The sequence below is a fragment of the Notothenia coriiceps genome, unplaced genomic scaffold (assembly GCF_000735185.1).
Source record: "Notothenia coriiceps isolate Sejong01 unplaced genomic scaffold, NC01 NC01_scaffold00035606, whole genome shotgun sequence".
Classification (NCBI taxonomy): domain Eukaryota; kingdom Metazoa; phylum Chordata; class Actinopteri; order Perciformes; family Nototheniidae; genus Notothenia; species Notothenia coriiceps.
Genome location: NW_011368307.1, coordinates 78,605 through 83,187, shown reverse-complemented (window position 1 = coordinate 83,187; position 4,583 = coordinate 78,605). Strand labels below are relative to the sequence as shown.

The 4,583-nt window shown below is 37.8% G+C and overlaps 1 protein-coding gene across 3 annotated transcripts in view; it reads right to left on the bottom strand.

Moving 5' to 3' along the window:
* LOC104963091 (catenin beta-1-like) overlaps window positions 1-4,583 on the bottom strand; it is a 29,529-nt gene that overhangs the window by 2,914 nt on the left and 22,032 nt on the right. For all 3 annotated transcript variants that reach the window (XM_010791643.1, XM_010791646.1, XM_010791644.1), the window contains exon 11: window positions 843-846. The gene's annotated coding sequence lies outside the window, so the exon portion shown is untranslated. The remainder of the gene's footprint in view (window positions 1-842; window positions 847-4,583) is intronic.

Below are 4,583 nucleotides of genomic sequence, written 5' to 3'. Positions count from 1 at the left end.
TGTTAATAGTTAGTGAGGAGTTAATTTTGTGACCCAGATGGGCTTATTATTCCTTATCAACTTTATAGTGAAGATAAATAAATATCACATTCTTCAAAAGCAGATATCTTAATCAGTGTTGTAAATCAAAGGTCTCGTAAAACAATTCTTTGAACTTTTTATCAAAGCTATACAACGTACTATAAAGTGAATGATATTGTAAATCATTATTGGCATATTTAAATTGTCCATCAACGTTTTTCTAAACTGAAAGGCCCCTCATGATAAGTCTCTTTATTATGATAAATCAGTACAATTTTACTAAAGACATATAAAAGTCAAAATGTATTATTGTAGAGATTATGCTATCATTGATTGATTATTGTGTTGAAAAGTAAATGCAAGTAAACTTGAAAGGTATTGGTCAACTCACCAGTACTTTTCAAAGCATGTTCAATGACCACAAGGGCTTATTCATTGTGTGTAATGCTGCCTTCAGGGGCTGTTGTGAATACTACTTCTGTAATGAGATGTACAATTCAATGTGGTAGAAAAAACACAGTGTTGGAGGAATTATTAAGATGTTTTACTTAAGAAAAAGTGACAGTAGCACACTATAAAAAAAACGCATACAAGTAATGTATTCTGTAGGCTACTTAAAACATCAAAAGTAAAAGTTATTCATAATGCACAGATCAATGGCATTTTCAAGTTGAAAATTCGCTTTAAGACAGATCCATAGTCCTTGAATGCAGCACAGCCCGTAGCTGAATGAACAGGCTGTAATGATGATCCAGTAGTTTCAGGAGGACAGCAGCTGCTGGGGGAGGCGCGATACTGGGGACGAGGAAGACGAGCGCGACGTGACTGCCCCCATTGTTTGTTGTAGTGAGGAGCGGATGTTGACGTGGGGCTTGTTTATCTCCTTACGTCCGAGTACCACACCTTTAGGACCTCTCGTTTTACTCAGAACATTACGACACGAGTGGGCTAAAAGCTGTACCGTGACATGAGGATTTATGATCTACTGTATAAGAAAAGTCAACAAAACATACCTGTAGAGGTATACCTACCTGTGGAGCTACTCCAGTAGGCAGCCATTGTAGTTTTTCAGTAGGCTAATATTGTTTTACACTGAACATAATTGATTTGTGTTTGTTTTATTTAACGCTGGCAAGTAATATAGTGTATGAATTTGCCCATATAGTTAATATATGTGTAAATAACTAACCCGGTAAGGTAATACAATTAGCCAGTACCATTTTGTTATACTTTTGTGATGTGTATTTTCCCCGCTTTTTCCCATGTTTTACCGTTTATTTTAGCTTCACTAGAATATTATTGTTATTTTCCCTGCACTGGTTCAATCTTGATATATATAACTTATATTTGATGCAGTATAGCCTACTACCAATTCACCCAATAATATAGAAAGTACCTCTAAGTGACTCCACATTCACAATGTGAAAATTCTCTTAAATATATTTTCTAGTGATGAAAAACAGAATGGTATCATATTATATCACTTGAATGAGTAGGCCTACTTTTACTTTTGCCACTTACCGTGCATTTAGCTGATAATAGCTCTGTACATTTGCTTAAGTCAATTTAGAAAAAGGTATTTGTTATTGGGAATATTTAGACGTTACACTTTTACTCAAGTAAATTATATGTGTACTTTTTTCCCAACTGAATATAACACTGATAGGAGTCATGCAGCATAAACTGAACTTTAACTTTTGAAACTATGCTTTTAAAAATGTTACTGCAGAGATTTAACTTGTAATTTAGTTACTGTATGTTGTGTTTTGCTTACTGAGGTATTATTGCAATAGTTGAAATTGTGGTTTTATTATTGTAGTAGTTTTGCTATATAGTAAAAAGGTTGCAGTATTAAGTAATAATCTAAATAATAAATGTATTACTCTCGAGGCCCCACTGTCAAATGGGAGGAAATGGAAGTTTGAGTGCTAATTTTTGTGTTTTGTCCTCAGTGCAGAAGGTTCCCATGGTGTCTCCCGGCCTACTTGTAAACATGCTGCATAAGAAGTGTCCAGAGATTAGCCGGACACTCACACTCACATAAAGGCTCACACAATCGCTCACAAGGTCATGCTTAGAGGCAAGCATATTTTGGTTTGGAGGAGGACTTACATCAGAAACTAAGGACATTTTGGGTCAAGGATTTGTAAGAAGACGAATAAACAAACACCGACATAGTGGGAGGACAGGACATCTGTGACATCCAGAGCAACACTGACCTATACAGCAAATACAGTGAGGATCGTCTGCACAGTTAAGCATACAGAAGGATTAGAGCTTGAACCAGTTTACTCAATCAGTAAACACAAATCGGCGTCAGAAATTAATCCTTTACAGTAGACTAGACTGTCTCCAGTTTCCTCTTTTGCAATGTATTAAAATCCTATCTGGTCTCCTGGTAGGCTATACTATTTTAAACACTTCTTGGGCTTGTAAACATTCAAAACAAAGCAGGTTCTGTATTCGGTTACGGCCTTTTTCATCACGGCCTTAATGAAATATAATGTGCAGATAGATGCTGTGTAAATTAGACAGCAGCCTGAGGAACAAGGAGAAAAAAAACGAGAAGGAATGAAAAAAGGAAAGAGGTGTTGTCTCACGTCCCTCAATGTGTCACTCAGTCAGTCACATGCTCAGCCTTTCTGTCTGACTGCCAGGCTTTGCTCTCTGAGTATAATCTGTGTTGACCAGTCAGTGGAGGGGGGGAGGGGGAAAAAATGGAAGGCAGAAGAGCTGCGTCGCAATCTAGGTCGTCCACCAGTAATCCCACGTTAAAGTATGTCGTGGGCAAACAATGCCAAATGCTGAGCTCACCCAACTCCTCTTCCTTGCCCTCTGGTCAGCCAAGTTTTACATCTTATGACAGACCTCTCTGTTTGCGTTTGACTGCAAGACTCACATGCTCTGATATTGCCAGCGATAACAAACTCCTGACTTTTATAGGGGCTAGAAGGGGGATACAGTGATCAGGAAGTAGCATCTTAGCTTGACCTCAGATGACTTTCCTTTGAGTTATTTGCTTCATTAAACACTGAGACAGTCATCTCAAAATTGGACCACTAATAGGCCGTGGTGACAAGATTCAACATGAAAAATAATTTGCACTATTTTGGGAATGTGTATGCTTATTGAAATCCACTTTTCTACTCGTGACATAAGAATTAATTGGACAAACTTTCATGTTGACCTGTGCTGGGCAACCTCGACTCTGAATGTGGGTTTACACTTGTTGCATTTCTATTCTAATAGGAAATGTTTTCTAGTGTTCATTGTGTTATAGATCTCAAATAATCACTAGGTCAATATGTACTGTCTTTCTACAAAGCTTGTTTGTAAAGTTTAAATGTTTTGTGTGGAGTTAGTGGATCATAAATAAAAACCTAACTTGCTTGAGATCATGACTTTAATTTGATCTGACACAGCACAATGTTAATGGAGACCTTTATGCTTGGCATTCCTCTGGACAAAGACTGCTTGTATTATGTAAAAGTGTGGCAGCACAGTGTGAAAAGAGCCACTTTTAAACTAGAAATGAATGTAATGTCTTATTTTGCTAATCCCTGACTCTGGGCCTTTGTTTCCTGACTAGATCCTCTACGGCTCAGTTGTCCAATAATGCGATTCCACCTCACACAGTCCACTGAGTATTTGATGCTCGTACCAAAAACTATTTTGTTCCTGTAAAATAAGTCTAAACGGACTAAGTAGGTTATAGTTCAGACAATGTACATTGCAGTGCAGATGTACTGCAAATAGAAACGCAAATAGATGTGATCCTTTCCATATTTGCTCACCTTAACCTTGCCAGAGTGGTCAGTCAACTGAACGCAATGTCAAGGACTTAAAGGGTGACTATCGCCTCAGGGTTGTAAAGTTCAAATTTCCCAACTTTTTTTGTATGGTCTGTTGTTTGGTTATTCAGGAGGTGCCTTATTATATGCTGTACTCTCTTTACACTCAGCCCTGCATGACCTATATACCTTTCAGGTGAGTTTAGTTGAATTACAGAATAAAAAAAACATGTGAAAAATAAACAAATTATGTACCAGAATAGTAAAACAAACACCTTTAATTGTTCAGAGTTTTGTACAAGGGTGTGTTGACATTTGTGGATCACGAGCTAGCTAAACTTTGAAATATCATACTGCCCTCTTGAGGCCAGATGCTGACCAATATTATGTAAAAATGTTACTATTTCCCAGTCCAGTAATCCAGCAAGGCCGCAGGAGTTTAACCACGAGTCATGAATAAAATACAGCCACAAATAAAAAGAAAATAGACACAGTGACACTGAGACACACACAAGGCCATTACCAGTCCTTGTGTGTTTTGAAAGTGTGCCTGTTTTTAAAGAAAAGTCTCTCTGAAGTGTATGGTCCACTCAAAAACGAATAACGTAGAAAAAGTGCAATTCAGGAGTATAGGAACGTTTTTTTTATAACCGGAAACGGAGAGCATCCTGGGTAAAAGTGGGTACAGAGTAAGTGATGTAGCTGCTGTGAGGGCTGGAGAAATAAGGAGCAGCTCTGGCTCTTGTGTACACAGGGAATGAGGACTCCGTG